The sequence below is a fragment of the Mustela erminea genome, chromosome 7 (genome assembly GCF_009829155.1).
Source record: "Mustela erminea isolate mMusErm1 chromosome 7, mMusErm1.Pri, whole genome shotgun sequence".
NCBI classification, from domain to species: Eukaryota; Metazoa; Chordata; class Mammalia; order Carnivora; family Mustelidae; genus Mustela; species Mustela erminea.
In genome coordinates this window covers 94186629-94204470 of record NC_045620.1, presented here as the reverse complement: position 1 = coordinate 94204470, position 17842 = coordinate 94186629, and the positions used below count along the sequence as shown (strand labels likewise).

General features: G+C 33.9%; 1 protein-coding gene across 3 annotated transcripts in view; it reads left to right on the top strand.

The window, feature by feature from the left end:
• Window positions 1-17842, top strand: part of LRRTM4 (leucine rich repeat transmembrane neuronal 4) — a 700608-nt gene that overhangs the window by 410757 nt on the left and 272009 nt on the right. The gene's annotated exons all lie outside the window — the stretch shown is intronic.

The window sequence follows — 17842 nt, the reverse complement described above, 5'->3', positions numbered from 1 at the left end:
AACTTGTTGAAATGATAAATTGGTCAAAAATGAATTTTTCCAGTCACTGATTTTTGCAATTTTTCCAGTCATTGATGCCTGCTTTACTTTTAAAAACAGCAATTACTCAAACTAAAGAAATAGCAGTCTAATTGTTTCTCCTTTTTAAAATGGTGGTCAGCCAGAGTGGTAACCCCTCTTCTGCAAACCATGATTCCTCAAACCACGTGTATAGCTCTCTCTAATTGTGAGTGCATTTAAGACAAGGGTTATAACAATATCAGTGCTTATTAGGAATGCCAAATTAATGAGAACTATCTAGTTTTTGAAATTTTCCTTGCATAATACCTACTTTAACTAAATGTTTAGCTATGTTTACTCCATTTATCACGTAGCATTTTTAGTTCTTTTATTATTACATACCTTTATTAAAATCTTATTTAAAAAAAACACAAAACCAAAATGCCAGTAGATCAAATAAATATGAAGTCTTCTTATTGTGAAAATATTTGTCTACCATTCCCCTCACTGATGATGATACCAGATAGTCTGTATCCCCTGGTTCCTGCATTTGCACAGTTAAAGTGGGTGCAAAAATGTTTCAAAATCAGTGATTATAATATTCAAATTCTAATCATTTGTCATGCTGAACAATGTGCAATGTATCATTTTAAGGGTTCATTTGGAAACATTCCTTCTAGCTTCTAACCATGTGTCCATTTGAATGCAAACTTGTAGAATTTACATAGGCATTCTTTCCCAAAATTCACCTCACCCCGGCTGAATTCCTTGAAAAACCTCACCGAGGTTCTTGATCATGAGTTCTCTTGCTCATTGGAAGAACCTCCTGAAGTAGGTGCTGTCCTATTCCCTTTCTACAGACAAGGAAAGTGAGACAAAATCTCACAGCTAGAAAGTGGGCAAAGCCTGGTTCAATTTCAAGCATGGTGACTCAGGGTTGGAACTCTGACGCTTAACATATAATAGCTGCCACAGAAGAATTACAAAAAGAAAAAAAAATCACTAAGTAAATTTCTAATTCACAATCATTTATATTTGAATTAACTGTTCTACCACTCATGTTAGTGCAGGATAGTTTGAAGATGCACTAGTCAATTTGTTTGGTTTTCTTTGGCTATTGTTTTAGTATCATGTTCATATTTAACAAACAAGTTAAACAGAAAAGGTATCTTATATAAATTTATTTTAGCTCAAAATTTCCATTTGATTTTCCTTTATTTTTTTTTTTTTCAGTTTCATATTGTGACCTAATTGTGTACCCAGTGTTCCTGCTATGTTTGGCAAAGAGACTCATTAATTCTATTACCTCTAGCAGGATAAAAGGGGAATTTTGAAATGGCTAGCAGCTACAGATCAATACCCTAACTCAATAGAGATAATTATTGAAATCACTAGGAGACTAGCAAGCTGTCAGCTGTAAGCAATCATTTTAGGCCTGGGATAAATCTACAGAAAACACAAAGCAAACTTTAAGTGTATTATTTATAAATTGAAAGTCATATGCCCATGATTGTCTTTCTCTTATCCATTTCCACAGATCTGTTATCATTGGCTCCTGATAATATATATTGATTTTTAAATACTTCAGCCCACTAAGCTTCCTGTTGAACCTTAATTCTTCTGTCTGCCTTTTTTCTCATTCATTATCCCTGTTTTTCTGTCTTGCTGAACTATTAAATTTTGTTCATTTACTTTTCATTTTTAAATATGGATATCTTATTTGGACTTAAGCATTTACAGTGATCGGTCATGGAAATATACAAATGAAAGTAGAATTTTCTGTAACTTAGCATTTCTGCAGCATCTGAATTGTGTGTCTTAATGATAGATTTGTATTTTGTCTTGTAGTTATAGTTTCTTTAAACTAGTGAGGTTATAAACATAATCACCAAGGACACTCTTCTTCCTATCTCTCGAAACAAGCTTTCTGTTTCTCCTAAATTATATAGCAAAATATCTCTTTGTTTCATTTGATTTTTCTTTTTTGCCTTCAATCCTAGGATTCCTAACTCCTTTTCAAAAATTACTGAATGGGGTCTGAAACTTTATTATACTGGTGAATTCAAATGGAAAGCTATTCTATTGTATATGCCCTGAAGAAAATCAATGGGGCTAAGCCTTACATCAAGCACATTTTTCACTTTCGTTTTAAATTCCTGTGTCAGCATCCTTGGTATTGTAAGAAAATAATTAAAATAGAAAATTAATAGACTCTTTCACAAGAATATTTACACACACATGTGCTCTCTCTCTCTCTCACACACACACACACACATACACACACTTCCTATTATAGAGAAGTAAATGCAGTGCTTATAAAAATGTTAGAATAGAACCTATTGTGTACATTTTGAACACAGTTTTATTATAAAACACGATAGCATATGGCTTCTTCCTTCATTTCAGTAAAAATATAAAGTAGAAGACAGGAGTCTTCTATATTTACTTACTTAGTAAGATAAGTAATGTGGCCATAAATGATCTCTTATAAGAGTATGATCCTCTTTTTCATTAAAAAAAAAAAAAAAAGTAACCATAGTTCATTTTATATCTTTTCCCCCCAGATTGTGAAGACTGTTGCTTTTCTTTTATTGATTTCACTTGTGGTCAAAAGTTAAGGATATCTCCAATCGTAACCTACTTCCCATCTACAAATAAAATATCTTTTTTTTTTTTTTAAGTTACATATACATCACTGCTTTTCCTTGAGGAAAAATAAAAATAAAAGCACAAGACCCATGGAACAATCACATTTTCTAAAAGCAGTAGCATACTGGAGGGAAATGGATGGTTGGTTTTCATAGATGCTTCCAGTATCATGAAAACCATACACCACTTTTAGTTTGCTATTTGACAAGGTGAGACAAAGAGTGGGGGGAAAAAATGAAGTCTTTATCCAGGTGCTCATATTGTAAATTTGACAATCAATTTAGCCTTTATGTAAATAGTTAATGCCAACAGATGACAGCCTTAACACAAAAACTGGTTTTATAGATGTCTAGGGACCTTTAAAAGTTTGGTGTATTATCTATCCCAGAGAAAAAGCATGAAAAGTAGTTCCAAGCCATGACACTACATGTATTAATTTTAGGAGCAGAATTGCACACATGGCTAGTGATCCACTGGGGGAATTCATTTATTTTGGCTTCAACAGCTTAGTCCTGGGCATTAAGATGACAGATTTATCCTGATCCTAAAAGCTTTCTTTTGAAAGTCAAACTTCTGTAGTTCAGAGAAAAGCACTTAATTCATCTGACAATGAAAACTTTGACAAGTATATGGTTAAATGAAATGAAAACAATTCTGTGGCTCTTATCTGTCCTTTCTCTTGACATGCCCTCCTTTCCTGATTATCTTTTTCTTACTTTCATAACAGTAATTCTTCAGTTTATGTTAGTAAATGTCTATAGTACAGGGTTTCTCAAGTCCTACAGTACTAATATTTTGGACCAGATATCTTTTTATAGTAGGCGACAGCACTATGCATTAAAGGATGTTTAGCAGCAGCCTTCTCTTGGATCCACTAGATGACAACAGCATTCACCCCAGTCTCAGTAATCAAAACCATCTACAGATATTACCAAATGTCTCATGGGGAACAAAATCACCCAGAGTTGAGAACCATTGTTCTAATATTTAATGTTTTCAATTTTTGGTCTAATTTGTGGTCTAATATTTAATATTAGATATTTAATATCAATGGTAATTATGTTAATATTTAATATTTGCCCTGATATTTAATATTGTCTATTTTCTTGTAGGCTGGTTGACCTAGATATGCTGAAGGAAATTTCCCATTAGTTTGAGTCATTTGAGAATATAAAACATTGACATGATGATTATCTAAACAATGGATGAGTAGGTTATCAGAATACTTGTAGTGAAAATAACAACAGATAACATTAAATGAGGGGTTGCTCTAACAAACAATTTTAAGCAGTTAACATGTATTAACTTTTTAAATGCTCATGAAATAATATTCTTAATACTCATGAAATAAATACAGTGGCTTTTTCCATTTTATAGAAGTGGAAAGCGAAGTTTAGATGGCTTAAATAATGCCAAGATCATATAGCTAGCAAAAAAAGTAGGTAAAAGATGCATTTTGCAATATTCAAGATAGTGGTATAGATCAGAGACCTAGTTTGTTTCTAATAGCGTCAAGCAATTAGTAGCAATAACTTGTTGAACATGTGACAGTTCTTGTAAGTTCTGGTTTCTGGCCTTTAACAGTGATGCCTTCTATTTTTTGCCCTATTCCTTATAGAAGTATTCTGACACCTGTTTCTTTAAACTTAGTTGATTTCCTTCCACAGATTTGAGTTTTAAGTGGAGATGAAAAACCCGTATGGTATCTATAGAATTGTAAAGTTGATGGGATTGGACTACGTTAAAATGGGCGAGCATGAACATAAATAGCATCTAGTATTAGGGCCACAGTGGAGAAAACTGGCAATGGTGAAGTCAGTGGCCTACTGAAGCCATGTACCCAACCAAATGGGCTATAGCTTCTGAGTTCCACCTGATTGCAGCCATCCAAGAATGCAAGGTCAGGGATCCCAGAGCTGCTGATTACTCAAGAAAAGCAGAGATCTCCAGGTTTTAAATAAAATTTTCTGATTTTATTGCTTGTAGTGAATTTAAATAAAGAAAAAAGGTGAAGTTTGTGGTCAAAATATAGTTGTGGACAAGTAGTCCTTTGGGCACTGTGTTTGAACTTTGCTCCAAATCAATGTCCTTAAGTTAGAGCATACCATGGGATACATTCTTTGTCAGGAGGAGTCGGGGTGGGGGAGATATTCCTTTAATAGCTATTCAATTACTAACCTTTAAGTCATTTAACTGTTATTTTGATCATTTCTAGAAGAAACACGAGTCTACCAAATACTTCTAAAAAACATTATCTTGTTAAATTTTTTTAAAAAATTTTATTTATTTTATAGAAAACAGAGAGAGAGAGAGAGAGAGAGAGGGAATAGGAGTGGTGGGGGATGGGCAGAGGGAGAGGCAGAGGCAGATTCCCTGATGAGCAAGGAGCCCAACACGAGTCTTGATCCCAGAACCCCAGGATCATGACCAGCTAAGTTCCCCTCATTAAATTTTTATGAATAATTTTGCCAACTTAAAGGATATTATGCCTATTTTACAGAATAGAAACCTGAAAAGTTAAGGTTTGCACAACTAACCTAACTTTTTTACATTCCTTGTCGAAGAGTCATTTGGATAAGAGATACTGGGACTATTTGCCAAATGATACCTACATTTCTTCTTTCTTTGCACTTTTTCAAGGCAAGCAAAGAATATTATAAGCACATTATCAAAATTTACTAAGTGATACCCTTTAAAAAGACTTTAAAAGCAAATGTACAAAGAACAGGGAATTTTTTTTTTTTTGCTTTCAAATCAGTGGAAATTATTTAGATCAGTCTTTTGAAGCATAGTTTTGATCACATACATACAGAAATTCTCTAGTTGAATTTCTAGTTTTCAGAGGTTATATTAAGAAGCCTTAACACAAACTAATTTTATTGTCTATTTCTAAAAATAAATAATAGTAACAACAAGAAGCTGTGCCTGAAATGACTTAGACTTAGCGCATTTAGCAATGTACTTACCTAACTAAAATCGATGTTATGTATGAGACAGGAGATAACAAATATTTTGCTAAAGGTGAGCCAAAATACAGTGGGCATGCCAAGAACAAGGCTTTCTTCTGTAACATGTAACATTTCTGAGCCAGTCAATACATTTTAACTCTTGAACTGTGACAAAATGTATCTTATTTGTTGGATGGCTGTTCTGAGATAGGAGCAGGACATCTTTCTGCAGAGTAAGTTAGCAATCAAAATAAACAACTCAAAGATGGACCTCAAACCCTCTTTAAACACATCTCTCTCAGTCTTATGAGTGTGTTTCTAAGTATCACGCTTCTGTTTCCCTTTCATTCATCAGCTGGAGTCACCTCATTTGGCTTGAGGATAACGCCAGTGCAAATTCTTAAAGCTCTGTTCAAAGTCATCTTGTTTTTTCCTAGATGGCAAAAACTCTGTGCGTTTATGTGTATGTGCGTGCGTGTGTGGATGTCTAACTGGGGAACTGATCTTCTGCTTTTTTCCCTTTGATTAATTTCTTTAAAAAAATCTTACTCCAACCATCTCTCACAGTCTGAATGAGACAAATGCTTCCTGGGAATAAAAATGATAATTTTGTAATGCAACCTCAGGGGTGTGTGTGTCAGACACATTCACATCTCCCCATTGAGTAGTATCTACCCTAGTCATTCTGCCAAAGGTTCCTTGAGGGACTTCATCATTAAGACTCTCTGCCAGGGCTCTCTGGCAATGGAATATAAGATTATTTTTGAGTATACTATTGGGTGGAATGATAGAATATACAGGTTGACACTAAGCTTCCATTTACCAAAGGTTTATAACTATTTTCCCAGGGGAAAAAAAAAATCTGTCCATTGCACATCTCAGATTTTGGCCTTTTAGGTTAACACTTGACCCCAGGAATAAAATTCATTGTCTAGTATAAAGTAAGATAATATGTTGCATTGGAAAGTGCCTCATTTTAGATTCAGATCTTTTTTTCTAGTCTGGTAGGGCTGGTTCTATGCAATGTAAAACCCAAAGGACCACCTATGATATATTTTTGCCTAAATAGTTGAACTACCATCACATCAAAACTCTGGATTTAGCTGGATTTACAGCTAATCTGAGAGAATATAGAAACAACTTAAATAACAGTAAAAGGAACCAAACAAATCCAGAATGTGGGGCATTTTAGGGGGTAGCTAATTGTGTTTCTCTAACAAGTTAATGACATGAGACAATGAGGGGTCATTCTGTATTAAATAATCTTAAGAGACGTAGCAACTAACTGCAATGTATATAGAATGGATCTTGTTTCAAACCAACTAAAAGCTGAAGCTATAAGGGAAATTTGACTATGAACTGGACATTTGGTGATGCCAAAAATAATTGCCAGTTTTGCTTGAGGTATAAAAATGGACTTATGTAGGGACACTTGGGTGGCTCAGTTGGTTGAGTGGCTGCCTTCGACTCAGGTCATGATCCCAGCGTTCTGGGATTGAGTCCAACATCGGGCTCCTTGCTCCACAGGGAGCCTGCTCTCTCTCTGTCTCTGCCTGCCTCTCTGCCTGTGCTCGCGCTCTCTCTCTCTCTCTGACAAATAAATAAATAAATAAATACATAAAAATCTTTTTAAAAAACTGGACTTATGTAAAATAAGTCCATATTTTTGAAAAAGAGGAGTTCAGATGCAATTTTCCCATGAAATGACATGATGCCTGGAATTAGCTTTGTAAAAAAAGCAAAAAGAAGAAATGAAAATAAAAACAAATGATAGATGGAATAAATGAGGCAGAAATCTGGATACTTGTTAAAACTGAATGATGGCACACTGGAGTTCATTTGTGAGATTTTCTCTACTTTTTTGTAAAGGTTGAAAAATTTTGAACGAACATAAAAAGGAAGAATATCAACTTTAATAAAAAAGAATACCAACTTTAGATTCCCACACTTTTGGGTTAAAATTTTACCTTATCTGTCAGTGTTGTGGAGTGTTTGTGCTGTGTTAACTTACTGATTTTTTAACTTTATTAACTTTTCTAACCATAGTCTCATGTTCTGTTTTAAAAATGCCATGTTACCTTTTCATGTAAAGGCAGTTTTTGTATGGCATATGCAGAAGGTAGGTGTCTAACATATTTCATGCTTGCTAACTGATTATTGTATTCATACATTTTCACTACTGAAATATTCTTGCATATATATGTGTCACCTGTGCCAGACATTCTCGTGTGTGTGTGTGTGTGTGTGTGTGTGTGTGTGTGTATGTTGGGGGGGGGAGATGCCAAAATAGTATTAATCATGGAGAAGACATCAAATAAAACAGTTTCACTCCCAAATCTTTCTCTTTTCCTCTCCCTCTCTCTCACTCCTTGTCTCCCCTCCCCCCACTCTCACACACACCCTTAAGACATGTATTTGTTTAGAAAGTACATTATCATAGGAAACATTTTTAATATCAATTTTAAGATCTGAATGAATTTTCTCTTTTAAAATATTTCTCTTCTCAAAGAGAGCAGAATGAAGGCTAGCATTTTTGAGCTTTCCATACAAAGTAATATTTGGACTGTTTGATATAATTGGCAGAGTTTCAAATAAACATTCTAAGCACCGTATTTTACAGATCATCTCTGAACCATTTTATTTAAGTAATGCATGTTTAATTCCAGTAAAATAATATTGCCTTTACAAATTTCATGCTCTTTATATTCAGATGGGTTCAAGGTACTCAAGCATAAAGGACAATATGTCCTTTAGGTATGTATTCTCCTATCGTGAGGACTGAGCAAGGATATTTTAATTTCTACAGTAGTCATTAAAATACCTACAGGAACTTCCTTAGAAGGTTTAAAATATCTACGATTTCTGTCTCTTTTTTTCTTCTTCTGTTACTATCTTGGAAGAAGATGTGGAAGAAAGCAAACAGAAATGAAGGAGGAAATGAGGAAATCCTCCCAACTGAAGCATTGTGCCTTCTGGATTCTGTGCGCAGGCATCTTCTTGGTTAGGATGCTCACTAATCTTCTGCCCAGGATGTGGGCTGAAAGTTTTTTTTTTTTTTTTTTTTTTTTTGCTTGTTTGTAGGATGCAGAATTGACTGTTTTGCTATTTTAATTGCAAATAAATTATAATAGATTTCTTTTTTACCTGACATATAGAACTTAACATCCATTAGTTATTATTCCAGTGGAAATCCTTCACCACTTTAAGATGAAGAATGTTTGCAAGAGGAATTCTGCCAGATTATAGGATCATTAGACTGGTCCTGATTCATCATCCTTCATAAAGTTTGGCTGTAATCTGCACATTTATATGATAATATTCCAGTTATGATTAAATGTTCCCACATCATCCCTTTCGAATGCAACAGCACTAGCTTAACTCTTTCTCTCTCTCCTCTCCCACAATGTCACTGTTGATTATGGCTTAAATTTGATTTCACTAGACTACATAAATTGAACATAGCAGCATTAATTTAGGCATCTTAAATACCCTTGTGCATGCATTACAAGAAGACCCTTCAGGGAATTAGAGCTTTCTCAGAAGGGCTCTTGTTACAGTGTTGTGTGTTGTGTTAGAACTGGAGGATAATACGAGTTAGGGAGCCACAATTTCTCAATCCTCATCTTCTATTCCCTTACAGAAAACTCTTCTGACAGATACTGAGAAAATCTAAACATGCAGAAGGTCAGTTGTCTGCAGGAACATTGGTCCTAAATCTAAATGTCTATACTATTGGCAGCCTTTGACCTACAACCCAATTAGACAAAGTGGCTTCTTTTCCTCCCAGAGACACTCCCACTTACACATCAGTATCAGTAAGAAGTGAGTACAAGAAGTAAAGCAGCAAAAGAATGGGAAAGCAAGGTTTACTTTTGAAGCCTTCTATCTTGATAGAAGAGAGAGCCCAAAGACAACGCCCTCACCACAACACTGAACTGAACTTTGATCCCTTTGCTTGGTACACAGAGAGCCCTATCTTTTTAATCCTAGTCCATTAGAAGGTTTTGCTGAAAGAGAGTGGGAAGGGCCAGAGGAATAGCGGAAGTTGAATGCCCCTCTGGCTACAAGTGCCTTTATGGTTTCGTCATGGGAAATGCTCTTGATGAAAGCAAGTTTACAAACACACCATTAGTAACATTAAATTATACGATGTGCAAATAAATCATTTATATGTAATCATAAGGATTATATAAAACTAGATTTTATTTTTAAAAATATTTCATGTATCATAAAAGAACACATATTTTATTCTAGACTATCTCACACATAAATTACATTCTTGCTGTAATTTTGATTTGGTTGGGTACCCATAATAACAGATATTAAGTAACTACTATGTTTCATACATCAAATTAAATTTCTTCAGAGGGAAAGATATTCTTGTTCATAACTTAAATTTTTTTTTTATTTTGATATAATTAGAGATTTATAGAAACGTACGTTGAACAAAGAATTCCCATACATCCCTTACCCTTATTCCCCAATATTGCCCATTTGCCATAGTTGCTGTATCAGTTTCCCTCTTTCTTTCTAATTTTTCTAAACTATTCGAGAGTAAATAGGAAGCATAATGATATTTACCTCCAAATACGTCAGTGTATTTCCTATAAAACAAGGACATTCTCTTATTTATACATAGTGTAACTGTCAAAATCAGGAAATTAAGAGTAATACAATATGATTATCAAAACCACAGACTTCATTCAGGATTTGCCAATTATTCTAATAATGTTTTCATAGGGAAAAAAAATATCCTGGGTCACACACTGTGTTCAGTTGATACGACTCTTTGGTCTCTTTAATTTGGAACATTTCTTCAGTCTCACTAGAGAGACAAAGAAAGTGAACTCACAACTTATCTTCTCTAGAACTACAAAAATAATAAATGGGGTTGGTATCTGATGTAGTTTTTGAATATAGGTGAGGCTTGGTGGGGTCTGCAGCCAATGGCCAAGAAAGAAATCTCGAGACATCTTGGGTGAGAAATGGTGGTTATATTAAAGCACAGGACAGGACTGTTGGGCAGGAAGGGCTGGGGCCACTGCTACCTGCTGCTCCCTGCTACCAGGGATTATGAGGAGCAAGTGATTTTACACCTCAGGTTTGGGAGAAGTAAAGATAAGGGAAATTCCAGCGGCGCCTGGGTGGCTCACTGGGTTAAAGCCTCTGCCTTCAGCTCAGGTCATGATCTCAAGGTTCTGGATTCAAGCCCCATATCCGGCTCTCTGCTCAGCAGGGAGCCTGGTTCCTCCTCTCTCTCTGCCTGCCTCTGCCTGCTTGTGATCTCTGTCTGTCAAATAAATAAATAAAATCTTAAAAAAAAAAAAAAAGATAAGGGAATTTCCCAAAGACTTTCATATGTTAAAGAAGACTCTATGTATCCTACAATAATGTTATAATCTGCCTATCTCAAGAATTTGTTGATGGCCCTCAGGTTATGGGGAGATTGAATTTTATTTACTTCTGTTCTGCCTGTTTCCTACATCAATATCCAAATAGCTATTTCTTTGGTTTCTTAACTTTATTCTCAGTCCAATATACCATGCATCTTCCCCCCTTATAGAGTGCATACAATTTTGAATGTGCATGCCTAACTTGCCATATGCTAAGATTTCACAGTGTTTCGATCAGCTGAGAAACCCATTTAATAGTGCTTCTAAATAGGGCTACCAAACATGGACTTGATGGCTTTAAAAACAACAATAACAACAAAAAACTACCAAATTTACTGAGGCTTACTTGAAATTTATCAATTTGACAATCTCTTTTGGCTTCAGATGATACAACCTTATTCAAGCTTCATTTAGAGTTTCAGTAGATTGAACAAGACTTGTTTATTTTTAGCTATTACGTGTATAGCATTTGTCAAAATCTCTGCAAGAATTAAATAGATGAGGTGGTAGTTTGGATACATAATGATTATATAAAACATATAGAACATAAAGAAGACTCAAGATACGTGTCTTGTTAAAGGAAAAAGAAATTACATTTTAATTCGTCTTATACCAAATAAAAAAAAAAGCATGGACAAATTTCTGTAGTTTTATAAGTTTAATGGGTTTGGATCACAATGACATCTACTATGACATCAGTCAAACTACTCTATTTTTATGTTTTCTACTGCCCTGCCTACCAGTCCAGTAATACCAAGTTAAACATCAAGATTAACTTGATTTAGCCATCAAGACACAACAAAGATCCATTTATTCTTGCTTATAAAAAGAGCTTATTGTAATTTCAAGTAATTAACAACTAAGAGAATAATTATTAAAAAAAGAATTCATTACTATTATCTAATGAGAAAATTATCAGGTTGAATTTTATTTCTTCTGCAAAATGATTCAGTTACAATAATTTAAAGATAGTCTTCTCCTTTGGAGCTCTATGTTGTTCTACTGGATTATGCAATAGTTCTGACTCCATAGAAAGACTTAAGGCAAATATAAAAAAATCAATTAATATGTCTTGGAAATGAATAACCTGAAAAAGAGAATATTCTAATGCTAGAATGCAGTCGGAGTATGTACATAAACACAAGATGTCATTAAATTAAAAGTATTTGATACAGTATAAAAAGTAGACTTCTTTTTATTATTTTAAAATAGTATGATTTCTTAAAAAAATAGAGGACAGATTTGTGTGAGGGGTGGAGGGAGTGCTGTGTTTTGTTTTATGGAAATCCAAGTATAATTTAACCTCAAAATTGCCCTGATGGCTAGTCCTAAATGCATATTCTGAAAGTGAACGGAAATATGCAAAACAGCCGAATGTGAGCAGAAATACACATTATCGTTACTGAAGAAACTGACACTAATAATGAAAACATAGACCTCAAGTAAAACAAGTACACCTGGACCTCAGTTCATATTATCCTGAGGCTTTTCTTCATTAAAAAAAAAAAAAAGTAAAAATTATTATAATTTTAAAAAATTGGTTGAAAAATATTTTTGACTCATCTCACCATATGTCCCCAGCTTGACCTTAAAGCCTCTATTATATAGAACACCTAGCTGCTATTTGTCTCTTTACACTCAGAAGCTGTTTTGTGATGTTCTTATTCTAGGATGCCAGATCTGTTAAATCTTAAAGAGTTTGTATCTTTGTCTTCCTTACCACTTTATAAATTAATTACTTCTCTTGTTCTATTTGAGCAGAAAAATATTTTGATTGATTTTTTATCAGTAATTGCATTCACTGTTACACTGCACATATATAACCCAATTCAAATTTCTATTTTTTTAAAGATTTTATTTATTTATTTGACAGAGAGAGATCACAAGTAGGCAGAGAGGCAGGCAGAGAGAGAGAGAGAGAGATGAGGAAGCAGGCTCCCTGCTGAGCAGAGAGCCCGATGCGGGACTCGATCCCAGGACCCTGAGATCATGACCTGAGCGGAAGGCAGCGGCTTAACCCACTGAGCCACCCAGGCGCCCCCAATTCAAATTTCTTATGAATTGAATGGGGTTTTATAAATCTATTGACCTCCATTAGACCTCTAGTACTGCAAATACTATATTACTTATTTTACAGATTTTTAAAACACTCACTATGTAATAGGAGCAGTGATCCTCCTAATGTAGTTCCTAAACTCAATTATTTTTTAGTCTGATATGGGTGTCAGACATACAAAGAAATAAAATGCAATATGAAATTGTTCGTATTATGAACAATAGAGCAAAGAAGAGAGAAACTCGCCAACAGAGTCTACTATTAACATTGTGTTGCCTGATAACTTGGGTCATCAAGAAAACCCTTAATTAATTGTATTGTCAGGATGATTTCTTGAGGACGAGTTTGCAAAAGGTGGAAGGACACTAAAACTGGGAGTGCGTTAGTGTGGAATTGCTTTGCTAACAGCTCAGTAGCATAAATCTTAGAGACAACATACAGATGTGGTTGGGGATAATGGTAGAAATGACATTTAAAGGAACCCAGCATTTTGTATCACTTCAGCATTTGGCATGTGACATAAATAATGCTGAAACATGACTTCATAGAGTTTAAAAAATACTTTGTAATTTTCGAACAGAACTTTAGCCAACATAAACGGTAACTTATAAAAAATAAGCCAAACCCAAACAAAACAAAATAGATGCTATTTTAGGATTACAGTGAATATGCCTGAGGTTAAGTGAATTCTAAGAGCAAAGCTGTGCATGGCAAATAATCTATTAGGCAAATTTCAAATGATGAATTTTTAATATAATAGGATAATTAAATCACGTTCTTCATTTGCCTCTTTTTAAAGGATTTGTAAGAAATACTTGAAAGCCATAGTAACAATATTGAATTAGTACTTGCAATTTTTCTACTCAAAAGTCCACAGAGATTTTCCTTGGAAATATGGTGTAGACTCATCAATAAATATTCAGGAAGAAAATATAAGTGGTCCAAAAAAGAAACAGATGGCTACTTCAGAGAAAATCTGCTTACTGTAATTATATGGATACTTTGAAAACTACTAGTCTCAGCTGGACTTCAGCAATAATGTTGAGCCTGTGGACGCTGACTGTTTCACTGGCCACTGGCCTCCTCTAGGCACACTTCATCCCTAAAACCCTTGAGAGAGTGAACCAGATAAATGAGTGCTCCCCCACTAAGTGCACTAATATGAAACCAATTTAAATTCTGAAATTAAAATTGAGAGAGAACTTGGAATCTATAACAATTTAATTATGAGCAAAACTCAACTCTAGTTGTAGATGCTCTGAACTGAAAAACCAACAGATACAATATGTCTACTGGGGAGTAAACACATATCCAAAATGAATGCATAAAACACAATGAATATCTCGTGATGTGAGTCTTCACATTTTTTTAAATAAAGATTTGTGTTTCCTATTTGCGTGAGCCCCTGTGTGTTAAATGAATGTGAGGCTTTTCTTCGATTAGATGAGGAATAAGGAAAACAACCATGAGAGAAGTTATATTTGCAAGTAATGCTCCAAGCATTGAAAGACAAACAGAACATTTAGGAGCTGTGCAATGCTTGAAAGGTCCTGCAAGGCAGGATTAAACAGTGGGTGTTGGGGGAAATATTATGGCCTCTAAAGATTTCAGTAACTGAGGTCCCTAGAAATTCAGGACTCATCAAAAGATAACAGGGGTCCATATTATAGATAACTTGAGAATGTTTTTACTAACATAGTTTGCACAAATTACTAACGTTCTTTGAATTGGATGAGAACTTTGTTGGGTCTCTTTCTATACTGAAGAAAACAAATATATTTTATATAATATATTTTATATAAACATAAATATATTTTATATACATAATAAAATATTTTATATAAATTAGTGTGAAAAGAAAAATGTAACATTTAGAGAATGCCAAGAACTCAGTGAAAGGTAAGGATTACAGGACCCCAAGCATTGACAGAGATCCACATCAGTTGGGTTGCTTAGGGATGAGAATGAGATATCGGAGCAGGATCCTTAAAGTAGAATTTTTAAAGACAGATTTTTGTTTCCTGGGGAATGCTGTTCAAGCAGTTGAAAATCAGCCTAAACAAAGGAATTTATATTAGGAAAATAACACTTTAGTCAATAAAATTATGAAATCTCTATATAGAATTTTACATTAAGCCAGAAATACTACCTCCACCAAATGAATTTTATTTTGCAATTATTTTATTTTTCTATCTTCTCCCATACCTACAATTATTTCTTTAATATCTTCTTTCACTTTGGTTTTCATGTCAACATAGTGCTTTCCTCCGATGCTTCTACTAGGGTTTTCATTAATTCTTTAAGCTGGTGACCCGTTTTTACTCCTCCTGTGAATGAACTATCAGTTTGTATTCTCTAGCTTTTGTGTGGGAATACCTATATTGCTGTGGGAATAATATGTCTTAATTAATTAAAAGTCCAAACTAATTCTTTGAGAGTAAGATACTCTAATACCCTAGGGTGGAATTGTTGAAGTATGGCATCTCAAAATATTAGGCTGTTCCACAGAGCTTAATCTAATCAAAGACTAAGGAAAGGACTTTTGAAAAAGCCCCTGATAATAGGTAGAAGATGCCAGTTTTGATGAGATTTGTTCAGCTGATAATAGTAGTTCACATTCTTATAAAGTATTAAATACTTAAGTCATCTTATAGTTAAGAAGTATTTCAGATACTATTGTATTCTGTTGTAAAAACAGAACAAACCAAAACACTGGGCTGTGGACCAGAAAAGCCAAATTTTGTCTCTTTTGTGCAACACTGTATGATAGGTGTCCCTGTTATGAGGAAAAAAAAAGAAAAAGGTATCTGGTCTTTTGAGGATTAGATAACTGTGTTAGGTAATTTAAAAAGTACAAATTTAAAAATAGTCTCCTATATTATTTTACTTAAAAAGAAAAAACTATTTCCATCTCTTAATCACTATTTAACCTATTCCAAGTCTAATGTCAAAATATGAGGCCACCATGGGGCGCCTGGGTGGCTCAGTGGGTTAAAGCCTCTGACTTGGGCTTGGGTCATGATCCCAGGGTCTTGGAAACAAGCCCTGCATCAGGCTCTCTGCTCGGCCGGGAGCCTGCTTCCTCCTCTCTCTCTGCCTGCCTCTCCGCCTACTTGTGATCTCGGTCTGTCAAATAAATAAATCAATAATTCTTAAAAAAAATTATAAAAATGTGGGGCCACCATATCAGGAAAATAATGACCTTTACCACTAGTAAATAAATTTAAAATAATCTCTACCATCTCACAGAATTTGCCCTATCCAAGGTCATCAATAATGTTCATGTGCCTAAATCCAATTGACATTCCTCTGTCCTGATTTAACCCAACTTCTCAGAGCCTTCATCAGAACTGACATCCTCTCCCTCTTGAAACATTCTTCTCTGGTTGAATCCAGGACTCTGCAATCTCCTGGATTCTTCTTGTGTCCTGGAAAGCAATTCGCAGTTTCCTTTGTTATCATTTCTGCTCTATATTGACCTTTAATTTTGTGGAAAGAAAGTGTTCTCAGGATTTGATCCTATTTTTCTCTTTCTTAACTGTATAATTTCTTATTCACTCTAGTTTTGAAATATCAGCTAACTTATTAACACATCATTTATGCCTTGATTATATGCTTAATCTCTTAATGACTTGAAACATCTTATTAATTTATTTAATTAAATACATATTTATTGAAAGCCTTGCATATGACATGCATAGGACAGGACTTTGGAAATAAAATAGTAAATGAAACAGATCAGATTTTGCCCTGAATGTGACATACAGTGTAAATATATTCAAAGGGTATTTTTCATGAGTGAATGAATCTCCATTGGCTGATGTGATGAAGATATAAACCTGATTAGTGTTTGTCATCTAATCAGATGATGGAAAAGATAACAAATAAGTCTAATGTTCTATGAAAAGCCTCCAAGAACATCTTGTGTATTATAATCATACCTTTTCATTAGCTGCTGTTTCAACATTATTTACTTTTGTTCAAATAGGGTTCATTTTCTTTCAAAATAACTATAGAAAAAATAGTAAATTTTAACATTTGCATTTTTTAAAAAAGCTAAAATACTAAAGGATTTTAAATCCTTAGTATTTTAGTATTAAAATACTAAAGGATAAAATACTAATAATACCATTCATGTTTTCCCAAAATGTGACTAGAGCTTATACAGAATACATACATATACTCTTTCATTTGTCTCATATATATATGAATATGGGTACATACACTCAAAATGTGGAAAGACACAAAGGCACAAAGAATAAGGTAAAAATGTAGAAAAGTTTCCTAATGATTAATATATATAATCTGAATATTTCTTCTCTATGTTTATATTTATTTTTCTTCTTAAATACTCAGGTTTCATACTATATATACTGCTTAATAATCTACTTTAATTAGCTAAAAATGAATCAAGAACATTTTCTCAGGTTAGTGGATGGTTTTGTCAAAGTGATTTTTAATTGATACTTTGTATTACATCTTGAGAATATATCATGTATATATCCTATATCTTTTTTGGTGGGCACTAATTTTCTTCCTTCCTTCCTTTCTTTATTTTGTAATTTAAAGACATATTCTGGTGTTAATTTTATTAGTATACATTGTTACTGTTTTTAATTACAAATGAAAAGATATTTCTCACATTGCTAACCTAATGAACCAGTTTCTATCTGTAATTACCTTCATGAGTATTATAAAACACTTAAACATATTTGTATCTTTTGAGTAAGAGATGGTCAATTTTGTGATGCATTTTGTTAGTTTAACATTCTGTTTAACATTTCAGTATGATTCTG